The sequence below is a fragment of the Rhinatrema bivittatum genome, chromosome 2 (assembly GCF_901001135.1).
Source record: "Rhinatrema bivittatum chromosome 2, aRhiBiv1.1, whole genome shotgun sequence".
NCBI classification, from domain to species: Eukaryota; Metazoa; Chordata; class Amphibia; order Gymnophiona; family Rhinatrematidae; genus Rhinatrema; species Rhinatrema bivittatum.
The window spans coordinates 320,264,534-320,279,212 of NC_042616.1; positions in this window are offsets into that span (position 1 = coordinate 320,264,534).

The following is a 14,679-nucleotide window of genomic DNA, read 5'->3' on the forward strand; positions in this document are numbered from 1 at the left end:
GCTCTTCCCCGTGCTCCCTCTCTCCCCTCTTCAAGTCTCCCTGCCCTTCCCTACCCAGCATACATCTGACCACCTCTATCCCACCCCTTCCTGCTCATCATCCCCTGATCTCCCCTCTCCCCCAACCCAGCATCCCCCATGCCTCCATCTCTCCACCCCACTTCTATCTCTCCACCCTGACAAGCAGCCCCCATCCCATCCGGCCTCCCCCTCTCCCTACTCAGGAACCCCTGACTCCTTTCCTTCATCCCCTCCTCCCTATCTTCCCATGTTTTCCTGCCCCAGCCACATTTCCTGTTCTCCTGGCTTGTTTTGTTTATTTTTGAAAAGGGATATTTTGAATTGCTATTTTGTTTATTGGGTATTATTGCTGCTTTGCTTTAGAATAGTGCCCCCAATTCCAACCCAGCTCCCTCCCACTCCCAACTTTCTATTTTAACTTTATAGACTTACCCTCTAATTAGGGAGATTGGACCACACAGAATAACTTGACATTGGTTGGTGGAGAAACAAAAGGAAGTAATTTAGGTAAATGTAGTCATTTGTGAAATCAAAGTACTTAAGTGACTTCACATTCTGGTGCTTCCTTTCTTGCAGATGCACTATGGGCTTGATATTCAAAAAGTGGATAGCAGTTGCTGAATATCTGCTCATGGTCAGTGGGCTGCTAGATAGCCGGATAAGTCACTAATCTGGTTATTTATTAGGTGGACAACTTTGTGGGCAGAAGTGGGTGGATCGGGACGGTGCTACTTAGCTGGATATTCTACTGAATAGCAGGTCTAAACTTAGATGGATATAATTTATCTGGCTTAAGTTACAATATATCCTAACTTAGGGCTGGATTCTCTAATGTCGCAGACCTTAGAGAATCTGGCGGTAACGGGAGAGGGGGACGAAGCGGGGGGCGGGCCTGTGAAAGCATCTCCGCGGTGCGATCGCTGCTGGTTTTCACACCCAGTTGCGCCATCGTAAAAGGTGGTGCTATTGGACACGATACTGGCAGCAAAAAGGTTCCTATCCTTTTTGCCATCAGTGATGTCTTCGCGGCATCTGCCCTGATGCCACCCCAACTCCTCCCCTTCCAGTGCCCACGCCACCCAGAACCTGCCCCGATTTAGTGATTACACGTGAAAAGTCCCTTTTCACATGTGATCCCTCTAGAGAATGACCCCCTTAGCTGGATAAGTATAATCCAGATAAGTTGCTTAGCCAGACAGGATTTGAATATTAACCCCACTATGTTTAAAACCAGCATTATAGCCATGCAGGGCTGGAAAAGCATCAAGTGATCCATTGGCATGCAGCTATGCTCAGCCTTCAGCTCATTGGTTCACTTGCAGCAAAAGGAAGAGCTTACTCAGCTTAGCCATATGCCACAGCATGATCTACAGCCCTGATGTTGGTTTTAAACTTACGGCGTGTCTGCAAGAAAGAAAGCACCAATGTTTCAGGTCACAGATTGTCTTACCAGCAGTGGTGCCCTTCCCACTTTTTTCTTTCACTCTTGACAACTACTGATGTTTTTAAAGGCACCACAGTATTCCCCTTCCTTTCAGGGTCCCAGTGCAGCTGAAGTTCCTGTTCCTGCAGTACCTGCATGCCTGAGATTAGAGCCATAGGATAGGATTCACAGCCCCGTGAGATGCATCACCTACCCCTGATATGAGCCACATCTTAGCATGGCAGGAAGACGCTGAGTTCTGCTCCCCACACTGCCATGCTTCTCCTCCTGGTCCCGACGCTGCCTGGCCTCAACGTGACTCAAACACTGCCAGCTCCAGTCTCCACTGTTGCCGTGGCGCTTGACCCAGCTCCTCCATAGGCATGCGCATGCATACACTTCCCAGCCTTAAAGGGCCTGCAATGGGATAATCCCCGAGGCACATAGACCTTCCTATATAAGGGCTCCATGGACTGCTCATCTTTGTTTCAGCTACTCCTGAATAGTGCGTTGTTGCTCCTGTCTGTGGTTCCTTTTTCCTGACTGCAATCCTTGTCTTGCCTTTCTCATCCAGCTTGCCTGTCCTGCCCATCTTGACCAGTATCTTCCATGTGTCTCCATCCACCCTTGGCCTGACTCTCCAGATCTTGACCTCTTCCCTGGACCTGACCACAATTGCTTGCTGCCTAGACCTGACTATAATTATATGTCACCTGGACTTGAACCCTTGCTTGGACTCTTGCTAGGAGCCTGCTTCGACCTTTGCTTCTGCCTGACTCCGTTCATATGCTGCCTGCCTTGACCTCAGTGTGTCCTTGGACGTCAGTTATCTTCATCACCCTAGGGACCTGTCTGTCCATTTGGCCACTGACTTCATCATTGACCTTTCCTTTTCTGGTGATAGTGGCTAGATTTTCGAAGATGGTGCATTTCATACCTTCTAGGCCTCCTACCTGCACCTGAATAGGCTAAACACTTTGTGCAACATATCATCATCTGTTGAGGCTACCACTCCACATCCTCTCAGACCAAGGGATTCAGGTTACAGCCCAATATTGGAAAGACCTGCGCAGAAATGTTGGGATGACTTTGGATTTCACCTCCACTTATCACCCCAGAGCAACAGACAATCCAAATGGGTGAATCAAAGCCTCAAGGCCTTCCTGCATGCCTGAATGAACCAACAACAAGATAATTGTCCTCCGTCCTTACAATGGCTGAATTTGCCCATAACATTCATATGAATAGTTCCACAGGGTCATCACCCTTTTACATTGTCTTTGGATGCAATCACCGTGTGCCTAGACTAGTTCCTATCCCTAACAACTGTCCCTCAGCTAATCTAATGGGAGCTCCAGGAATGGTGGCAAAAAACACCCCTTCTTCTGGGCCAGCCAGCAAAATGTTCTAAAGAACAAGCTAATAGAAAATGTTGTCCAGCACCTCAGCTGCACTCAGGACGCCTAGTTTGGCTTAGCACCAGGAACATGAGACTTAGGATGCCTTCCATGAAGTTTGCCTCACAATTAGTGGGATCTTTTCCTGTCGACCATCAACTGGGTCCTGTGGCATATAAACTCAAATAGCCACCATCAATTCTGTCTTGGTCAAGTAGACCACCCCAAAGACCACTTAAGTGGTGACTGGAGAAGATACCCAGTTTGAGGTACAAGAAATTTTAAATTCTCAAAGGGTACAGAACCAATTTAATAACTCATTTCTTGGAAAAAGTCTGGACCTGGGGAAAGCTCGTGGGACCCGACCTCCAATTTACAAGCCCCCACAACTTGTACCAACATTTCTCAGAAGATTTCTTGGGAAGCTCAAACCCAGAAGTCGGGGGGTGGGGCATTGGAGGGGGAGTATTTTTAGGATTTGCAGCCCTGCAATCAGCAGCAGCACCTACCTCTGATGTCAGCCAAGTCTCAGTCTGGCAGGGATCTGTATTGGGACCCTTACTGTTCAATATATTTATAAATGATCTGGAAAGAAATACGACGAGTGAGATAATCAAATTTGCAGATGACACAAAATTGTTCAGAGTAGTTAAATCACAAGCAGATTGTGATAAATTGCAGGAAGACCTTGTGAGACTGGAAAATTGGGCATCCAAATGGCAGATGAAATTTAATGTGGATAAGTGCAAGGTGATGCATATAGGGAAAAATAACCCATGCTATAATTACACGATGTTGGGGTCCATATTAGGTGCTACAACCCAAGAAAGAGATCTAGGTGTCATAGTGGATAACACATTGAAATTGTCGGTTCAGTGTGCTGCGGCAGTCAAAAAAGCAAACAGAATGTTGGGAATTATTAGAAAAGGAATGATGAATAAAACGGAAAATGTCATAATGCCTCTGTATCGCTCCATGGTGACACCTTGAATACTGTGTACAATTCTGGTCACCGCATCTCAAAAAAGATATAATTGCGATGGAGAAGGTACAGAGAAGGGCTACCAAAATGATAAGGGGAATGGAACAACTCCCCTATGAGGAAAGACTAAAGAGGTTAGGACTTTTCAGCTTGGAGAAGAGACGACTGAGGGGGATATGATAGAGGTGTTTAAAATCATGAGAGGTCTAGAACGGGTAGATGTGAATCGGTTATTTACTCTTTCGGATAGTAGAAAGACTAGGGGACACTCCATGAAGTTAGCATGGGGCACATTTAAAACTAATCGGAGAAAGTTCTTTTTTACTCAACGCACAATTAAACTCTGGAATTTGTTGCCAGAGAATGTGGTTCGTGCAGTTAGTATAGCTGTGTTTAAAAAAGGATTGGATAAGTTCTTGGAGGAGAAGTCCATTACCTGCTATTAAGTTCACTTAGAGAATAGCCACTGCCATTAGCAATGGTTACATGGAATAGACTTCGTTTTTGGGTACTTGCCAGGTTCTTATGGCCTGGATTGGCCACTGTTGGAAACAGGATGCTGGGCTTGATGGACCCTTGGTCTGACCCATTATGGCATTTTTCTTATGTTCTTATGTTCTTAAATTCTTCTCCCTGCACCGCCATGCTTCTCTTCCCAGTAGCAATACAACCCAGTCTCAGAGCGACTCAAAACACCACCTGCTCCAGTCTCCACTGCCGCTATACACTCGACAATGGCTCCTACATAGGTGCACATACGCACTCTTCCCAGCCTTAATGGACCTGCTGTGGGTAAGCCCCATTTTATTTATTTTATTTATTTATTTAATTATTTTTATATACCAACTTTTCATGAAAGCATATCAAATCGTTTTACAGTAGTTAGCAATTAATCATTTAAAATTATTTGCATTCCAAAGAAGAAAGGAAGTAAATACATTGTTTCATAATATAAATAATTAACATACAGGCCGATACAGTAAGGAGCGGTAGGAAGAGCTGCGTTAGTGCCGGGCGCACCCGCGGTTGCCGCAAACACAGTCCGGCTCACCTACCACTCGATACTGTATGTAAATAGCTTGCAAATGCAAGCTGCGTCCAAGAAGCTTCTGTGAAGCGTTAGGCCCACGCAACCCATTTTACTGTATAGAGCGCTATACAGTATCCTGGGTGCGCTGGCCTAATGCTTCACGGACACGCTGGTATCTGTCATTTCAAATGTCATTTGAAATGACATTTGAAATGACAGGTACCAGGAAGTGGACGGTTCTCCTACGCTTGGGATTGCCAGTCCTCTCTCCCCTCCTCCTGAAGCAAGGCGTGTAAAGCAGCCTTGCTTCGGGAGGAGGGGAGAGAGGACTGGCAGTGTAAAGCAATGAAGCAACTTACTCTTCTTGCAGCCCCTCTCCGGAGACGGACATCGGCGGAGATGGACATCGGCAGAGATGGACCGCGGCTCCCCTGCCTCCAGCTGGCGGCGAAGATGGATGCCTGCACAGGCGAAAGTGGCCCCTGTGCATGCAATTCGGCCTCTCAAGACATGACGTCACATGCCGTGACCCAAAACGTCGTGACGTCATGCCTTGAGCGGCCCAATTGCATGCACAGGGGCCGCTTTCGCCCATGCAGGCATCAATCTTCGCCGCCAGCTGGAGGCAGGGGAGCCGTGGTCCATCTCCGCCGATGTCCATCTCCGGAGGGGGGCTACAAGAAGAGTAAGTCACTTCGTTGCTTTACACTGCCAGTTCTCTATTCCCCTCCTCCTGAAGCAAGTATTAAGGGAGAGCATTAAAGAAAGGGACAACGGGGGAGTTGGGTAATTAAGGTGTAGGGTGAAGGGGTGAATGGACTGGGTGATGTTAGGTGCAAGCTTTTGTGGGAGGTGTTAGGTGTAAGCTGGAAGCTGGGTATAAGCTGGGTAGTGTTAGGTGTAAGCTTTTGTGAACAGCCATGTCTTAAGATTCTGCTTGAACATATTTTGGCAGTCCTCCTGGCGTAGCTCAACTGGCATTGTATTCCAGAAGGTGGGGCCGGCTACAGAAAGTGCACATGTTCTGGTGGAGGCCAGGTTGGTGTTTTTGGGGGAGGGTGTATGAATGGTAGCGAGGTATTGGTGTCTGGTAGGTTTGGTTGACTCGTGGAGTATCAATGAATCTTTAACCAATTCATCTCAGGATTGTGAAGTGCCTTATGTATGATTGAGAGGGTCTTATATTGGATTCGGGATGCAATTGGGAGCCGATGTAATTCATTTAGTACGGGTGTTATGTGTTGTTTCTGCGCATGTTAGTGAGGATCCGGGCAGCTGTGTTTTGTAGTATTTGGAGAGGGTGGATGGAGTTTTTCGGTAGGCCTAGGAGAGGAGTGAATTACAATAATTGAGTTTAGAAATATTGTAGTTTGAAGTACTGTACGAAAATCTGGAGGGTGGAGTAAGGGTCTTAATTTTCTTAAGTGTGTGCAGTTTAAAGAACACTCTTTTAATGTGGTGTTAATGAATTTTTTGAGGATGATGTGCTTATCAAGGATGACCCCTAGGTCCTGTACATTTTGAGGAGAATGGGATTGGTAGGGATGGAGAGTGAAGCAGGGGAAGGGTGTTAGGGTGACTTTGTATGATGAAATAAGCATGATTTCAGTTTTTTGCAGTGTTCAGAGCAAGGTGAATGTTGGGTAGGAGCTTGTTGATTGAAAGAAGAATGGATTTCCAGATGTTCATGGCATTAGGAAGTGTGTCAGATACTGGAATAAGTATCTGCATGTCATCTGCATAGATATAGTGGGGAAGCTTGAGGTTGGATAGGAGGTGACAGAGTGGTAGGATGTAAATGTTGAAGAGGGTGGAAAACAGGGAGGAACCTTGTGGGACTCCTTGGTCGAGGTGTATTGCTTTGGACTCATGGTTTCCGATTTTGACTTTGAAGTTTCGATTACTGAGATAGGAATTAAAACCAGTTGTGGGCAGCACCTGTTATTCCAATTTCATTTAGTCGCTGCAGGAGGATATTGTGGCTGATGGTGTCAAATGTTGAGGATATGTCTAGGAAGGCTAAGATATAAGATTGTCCTTTATCAAGGCCTTTAATAAGTTGGTCTGACAGAGAAAGGAGGAGGGTTTCCATGCTATGGAATTTCCGGAATTCGTACTGTGAGGGAGCAAGGGGAGTTGATTGTCAACAAGATATTCTGTGAGTTGCTTATTGATTGTTTTTTCAAGGATTTTTGAGATGAACAGAAGGTTGGAGATGGGGCGGTAATTAGACAGATCAGTGGGATCAAGTTTTAGTTTCTTCCATATTGGCTTGACAATAGCTTGTTTGAGTGGATTAGGTATGAGGCCTGAGGTGATGGAGGCATTTATAATGTTGGCTATGGGTTGGGCGATTAAGTTAGGGATAGTAAGGAGGTGTTTTGTGGGGGATGAGTCTTGAGGGGTGGGATGAAGGTCTGGCTTTCTTAATAAATGATTCTATTTCAAGGGTGATGGAGTATTCTAATGCGTTAGGCCTTTGGGGAGGTTTTTTGGGGAGACAGGGTAGGCTTCTTGTGAGGTTTGAATTGGTGAAGAGGTGGGGGGGAATCGGGTCAGCAGTTTGGATGATTTTATCTTGGAAGAATGTAGCAAGTTCTTCACATTTGGTTTTGGCTACATCTTCCGGAATATCTGGGGGTGCTGATTTGGAAAGCAAGGCAACATAGTCATAGAGGGCTCGCGGATTATATTGGAATTGGTATATTCTGGAAGAATAGAAATCTCTTTTAACATTATTTAGCCTTTCCCTGGTAGCAGTGTAATGAGGATTTTGAATTGTGCCAGAAGAGTGAGGGTCAGATCTTTGCGCCAGGCCTTTTTCTATTTTTCCAAGGTTATGTTTCAGATCTTTTATTTATGTATTTATTTATTTATTATTTATTTAGGTTTTTGAACAGGTCACATCATGCTGGTTTACATAGAAACAAGGGGTGCATAGAACAGTAGAACTAAACTGGTGCAAAGGGGCAGCAGTTACAAAAAACCGGGGGTAGAATAACTGGGAGAGAGAAAAAAGAGGAACAGTGGGGAGTAAAATGAGATGTATGGGGATAAGATAAATAACTTAATGAATATTTACAGTACCAAATGGTAACATTGTTACAAGGAGTTGGAGGTGATTATGAGTTGGTCCGGGAAGGCTTGTTTGAAAAGCCAGGTCTTCAATCTCTTTGCGGAAAGTGGTAGGCAGGGTTCAAGGCGCAGATTTGTGGGGATGGAGTTCCAAAGTGCGGGTCCGGCTGTTGAGAATGCCCAATCTCTTGCCGTTGTGTGTCGGGTGGATTTTGTGTTTGGTACCTGGAGGGATCCTCGGTGGACTTCTCTGATTGGTCTTTGAGAGGTATGAAGGCTGAGCGGATATTGAAGGTCCAGGGAGGTGTGGTGATGGATTGACTTGTAGATGATGGTGATGGATTTGTAGAGGATTCTGGCTTGGATGGGGAGCCAGTGAAGATTTTTTAAGATGGGTGAGATGTGGTCTTTTCTTTTGGAATTTGTAAGGATTCTAGCCGCTATGTTTTGTACCATTTGTAGTGGTTTGGTGTATGAAGAAGGAAGGTCCAGAAGTATGGCGTTGCAATAATCTAATTTTGCGAAGATTATTGCTTGAAGTATGGTTCTGAAGTCTTGAAAGTGGAATAGAGGCTTAATTCTTTTTAATACTTGTAATTTATAAAAGCAGTCCTTGGTGGTGTTGTTTATAAAAGCTTTCAGGTTCAAATTGTTGTCAATAATGGCTCCTAGGTCTCTGACTTGAGAAGCTAGGAGGATGTTTGAAGTGTGAGTGTGGTGATTGTTGTTTTTCAGGAGTAATGAGGATTAGTTCGGTTTGGAGGTGTTTAGGATGAGAATTTAGGCTGGAGAGGAGGTCATTGATTTTTGATTGGCAAGATTCCCAGTATTCAAGTGTTTTGACTAGTGATTCTTTAAGGGGAATCACTATCTGAACATCGTCTGCATATATAAGGTGTTTGAGATTGAGATCCGTTAGAAGGTGGCCACAGTGGGCGTAAGTATATGTGAACAAGGTAGGTGATAGGGAGGGATCCCTGTGGTACTCCTATGGGGAATTGAAACAGGAGGATTCCTTATTGTGTATTTTCACTTTGTATCCTCTGTTGTTAAGGAAAGTTTTGAACCAGGCTAGGGCGGTACCTGCAATTCCAATGGATGAGAGTTGTTTATGAGGCTGGAGTGGTTGACCGTGTCAAGGCAGCTGAAAGGTCCAACAGGATCAGTAGGAATGACTGGCCTTTGTCCAGGCCCAGGATCAGGTGGTCCGTTAGTGATACCAGGAGGGATTCTGTGCTGGATGCTTTGCGAAACCCGTATTGTGAGGGGTAGAGGAGTTTGTTTGTCCTTTGAGGTAGTCTGATATTTGCGAGTTGACTAGTTTTTCCATTATCTTGGCTAAGAATGGTAGGTTTGCGATCGGTCTGAAGTTGTTTAAGTCATTGGGATCCGCGTTTGGCTTCTTTAGAAGCGGTTTAATGGCTGCCATCTTGAGGTCATCTGGGTAGAGGCCTTGTGATAGGGAGCAATTAATGATGTCTACTAGCTTTTTGTGATATGATTTCTGGGATGGACAGGAGGGATTTGGTGGTAATATGGTCCGCAGGGTGAGGGAGGGAGGGTCTCAGTTTGTTTAAGATAGATTGGATTCTTTGGCTGATGTGGGTTCAAATTGATCCAAGATGCGAGGCTTTGTTGTTTGCGCTTGGGGAGGAAGTTAAGTGAGGCGAGGAGGTGTTGGGTAGCTGCTTTACGAGCCTGCTGATTTTGTCATGGAAAAACTGGGCCAGTTCTTCGGCTTTTGATTGAGCTTGAATAAAAGGGATGGCTGGTGTAATGGGTTTTGTGAGGTTTGAAACAAAGGAGAATAGAGCTTTGGCGTCAAAAATTAGATCATGAACCTTATTTGCATAGTAGTTCCTTTTTGGACTTAGCAGTAGCGGTTTTGTACTGGTGGAGAGCCTGTTTGTAGGCGCCAAGAGTGCTCGTGGAGGGTGCTTTATGCCATTTACTTTCTTTCTTTCTTAATGTAAGTTTCAGTTTTCTTAGTTCATCATGTAAACCAGGGTTGTTTTTTTGTGAATTTGTATTAGATTTTTTTGTTGTAATGGGGCAAAGCTTGGTTGGCTATGGTTCCATGATTTGTTCCATGATCGCAGAGCTGTATTAGGGTTGGTGAGATCTAGGTTGGTGAGTTGAGGTGAGATCTATGTTGGTGAGTTGGTGAGATCTATGTTGGTGAGATCTATGTTGGTGAGTTGAGGTGAGATCTATGTTGTGAGTTTTAGTTCTTGTGTGTACCATGGGTTTTTTTAATTGTTATGCTGTGGGTGGAGTTGCCTTGATTGTAAGGGCATATTTTGTTGGCTACAGTAATTGTCATGCTGTGCCATGATGCTAGGGCAGTGTCCTGCATTTGAAAGATTCTAGGTTGTTTAGAGTGTTAGAGAGTGCCGAGAAGAGAATCGTCTCTTTACAAGTTTTTCTGTTTTGTTTTTTTATTTTTTCTTTATGCATTTTAAACATTTGACAGATTACATCTTGAAGAAAATACAGAGATAACATGGTTAATACACCAATAACTATCACCAATCTAGGAAAAACAATCTTATTATTCTCAGTATATAAAGTCCTCAAATAATGTGGGGGGACAGAGTGTACTCAACTTAAAGAAATATAGCAAAATAATTATTTCACTAATAAAGGAATATTGCTGAGTAGATTACAGAGACTAAATATCTATGAGGAACTTACGACAGTTGTACTTGGTAAGGCAGGTGTTACCACATTTTTCCCCACTAGAAACTGTGTCAATTGGGGGGGGGTCAAAGAAAATATAAGTATTATTTATGCTTTATAACACATTTACAAGGAAACTTTAAATAATACGCCCCCCCCCCCCCCCCCATTGTAGGACCTGAGGTCTTAATAACAAAAAGCCTCCTCCTTTTTGTGTCTCTCGCGAAATGTCCGGGAAACACTCTAATATTACATTGAAGAAATATTTTAGACCTGTAAACGGAGGCCTAATCGCAATAACCCTTCCTTATCATGTTCCAGAGCAAGCATCACTATCAACGTGGTTTGGTTGTGTGCCAAAACTGAGTCCGAAGTCTCCAAAATATTTGAATATCCAAAGAATGATTCCTGTATAGGCTCAGCTGGTAATGCCCCTTCCTATTGTCTTGTACTATCCTGGGTTTAGATAATAAAAAACCTTAGTAATCGTGGTATGGCATTTTCCTCTATTTGTAAAGTTTCTAATAAATAAACGCTTAAACATATCTCTGGAGAATTAAAGGAACCTGGGGAAATTTATTATACCTCAGGTTCCTATTCTTAATTGAATTTTCCAAGTTCTCCACTTTTATAGCCATACTTGATCTTTCCTTTATCATTGCTGATTGTACTGTTTGTATTCCAGATATTTGTTGTCTATTCGTTACTATTTGATGTTCCAAACTCAGTAGTGGTGTTAGTTAATACTTTCACACATTTTCTTCCAGCTGATTAACTTTAACGTTAATATGATTAACTTGCTGTAGAATAGAGTGCTCTCATTTCTACTATAGTTTCCCCAAATAGTCTCCAGGTTAAATTCTAAAGGTCTTACCACAGATGGTATGTTCATAGTGGGATTTTCTGTGGCAACTCCAACCTGACTTTCCAAGACTGTGTCTCTTCCAGCGCCGGTCTGCTCTCGGTTGTTCCTTAGAGCTGCTGCCAAGGCCGTTGCTCCTTCCGAATCCTGCTGGGCTCCGCCCTTCAACACCGTGGTCTGATGGCGTTTCCCTCGGGCTTGGATCAACTCTCCCCCTGGCAGGTTTACCGGCGGCGTTCCTTCCGCGGGGCTAAAGGGTGACATGGAGCCTGGGAGAGAAGGGAGCTCAACTTCTCCTCCACTGCTCTCCAACGGCTTGTATTCCTCCCCGCTTGTGCGTCTCTGCACAACGATGTGGGCATCCATGGGGCCGGAGATTGGCGTCGACGCTGAGGGAGACCGCAGGGTAAGGTTCTCCTCACGGTTTTCGCTTTCTCCCCATAGCAAGGAAATTAAACAGCAAGAAAAGACGTTAGGCTCCGGAGCTTGATCCAGCGTGCTGTTTCTACCGAGCAGTCATCTTGACTCAGCCACAAGTTTTTTCTGTAAAGTGTATTAGTGCCCCCCCCCCCCCCAATTGTTTTTTTTAACAATATAAAATAGTTCACGGGACCTGCAAATCCAGTTTTGGATCTTACCGGTTTGATTTTAAGTATGAATAAGGACCGTGAAAGTGGGGACTCACGATCTTTCTGACTTTTTGAATTTTAAGAAGGTGCTTGTAAATTTGATTTGAAAATACTAAGCAATGTCTGCAGGTACTCTATTCAGTCTGTTTGAAAATCACTCTTTTAAGCCTTAATTACATTCTTTTCTTCAGTTGAAGGACAGGGAATGATGAATCTTTTTTAACTGATTTCAATTACAACTTTTATTTCTTGAACTCCCTCTTTGCACTAAATAACCTTCAACATAATTTGTTAACCTGGGTTTTACAATGATCTGAAACTATAGTAATAAGAACTCCACAGGGAATCATAACTTTCCTATGCATACTAACTCAATCTGAAGGAGGGGTTTTTTTTGTTTTTTTTTTTTACTCCCTGATTAAATACTGGTGGAGATGTTTTGCACTTGATCTCTGCAAAGAAGCTCCCACCTAATCAACTCAAAGTAATTCTTATTTTGGAGCAATTTGAAAAATAAATGAATCCTCAGGTAAACACCCCCAGAATGTCCACAAAACTTAATTACATTTCTGGGACTGAATTATAGTCTTTTTTTTTTTTTATCATTTACGGAAAGAACTTTCATATTAAAGTATGCATTGCATGGTTCACAGACACTTTACATACTACATCAATTATTCTTAAAGGACATCTCAGGGCTCCTTGAGTTGAAGAACATTTTGTATTCCTTACAAAGTTGTGAAGAAAGACTGCACCAAAATGAAAAAAAAATAATAATAATAATCTCGAGTCCATATTATAAGATAATGCTATTTTGATAAAATCAATGTTAGATCACAAGAATCTCTGAAATATCCAGGCCAGTTTTCTGTGACAAACATTATTCAGAAAGAGCAACTTTGTTGGTTTTTTCAATTTTTAAAAGTACAAGTGAAATAAAATATGTGACATATATACCCCCAGTAGTTCTCCTCTCCCCTGGCAGTTATTTCTCCCTGCCCCCTCCCCTTCACATGAGGAGCAAAGGAGAACTTCAGGTCAACTGGTACCATTTTGAATTTTGGTGCTGGCACAGTGGGAACAATTGGGCATCACTCCTGCCCATGGGACTCTTAGACAATCACATTAAGTAAGGGGTAGTCTGGAGGAAGAGGAGTCTGGGCAAATTTCTCGAGCAGGGGGGGGTCATTTTGGCATTTAGATAAGGAGGCAAGGTTTGATCAGTGGGGAGAGGGTGGATGTTTCCTGAAAAGAAAAGGTCTCTATTGGGTGGGTATCTCCTACAGCATGAAGAAAGTGTATGCTGAGGGAGGGTAGTCTGAAAGGAAGGGGAGAGGATTGCACATTGGTTACTAAGTGGGGTGAAACTAGAGGGTAGCAGTTTGGGGACAGGCTAGCTGTATCTTGAAGCGATTGTGGGTGGGGACAATATCTGAGAGCAAAGCTATCATTCTGAGGTATATTCAACTTGCTGAGGCTTAGCACAGCGCACTAATAGTTGCTACATGTTGAATCCCAATTTTTTGAGAAATCTATTAATGATATTGAGTATTAATGTGTTTTTAACACTTTAAATTCAAGAGGAGTGGTGGGCCTTTTATTCACCTGATAATGTTAGTGTTCTTAAAAATGAGTTCACTAACTTGGCTAATCTACCCTTAGCCTCCAGCACCCTAAAATTAAGATCACATATGGCTGCCTCCTCATCCTCCATATGTTCTTATGCAATCATTTGTAAGGCCTTTGTGAACCCATGAAAGAGAAATCCTAGATCTTTAAGCTGCGGGGAGTTGGAAGGCACTTGAGTGCAGGACTGAGAGTCAAATGTCGGTGGTTCTCCAACTAGATTAGCAGAGGAGATCTTGACATCACATGTGTAGGGTCCTGCAGTCATGAGTTGAATCCAGAGATTCTGTAGGCTGTGATGCTGCTATTCGCCACACTTTATTCTTCAAATGGTTACCTTTGTTGGCAAATCTGTCTTAAAGGTTGTGGAAATGTTTATATGATTGATGAACTTTCATTTTGTTTTTTGGACTGTTTTTGTGCATGATTGTGACCATCTGGTTGCCTACATTTGAGTTCATAGAGCATGTGATCTTATGAAGTGTTTGAACTCTTTTTCCTTTTTTTGTTACTCTTTCCATACCACCTGGAGGCAGTCTAGGATCTTTGTTGAGTCTGTATGTACTTTGGGTTCTAAGTGTACAACTGTTTGTCTGGATTCTTATGTAGCTGCAAGATGTTTCTGTGGGTGTGGCTGGGAGGGGCATTGCTTTGTTTCCCTTCTGGTGGTAGATGGGTGTGGTAAAGGTTTAGGTGGGGTTGGGGTGTGGCGGTGGAGGATTTTTATGAGTGGGAGGGTCAGGGTGACTGATGGGGGCATCTAGTGTTGTTGGCAGGGGATAGGAAACTACAACTTCTGTTGCTCCTTGTGACCTTGGGCAAGACACTTTACCCTTCATTGCCTCAGGTACAAACTTAGGCCTGGAATTTCTTTCTTCGCACCGGTTTGTGAATCCCAGCGCTAATGGGGGGCTGGGGGCGAAGAGCCGGCAGCAATCACACCACCACAGTGTGA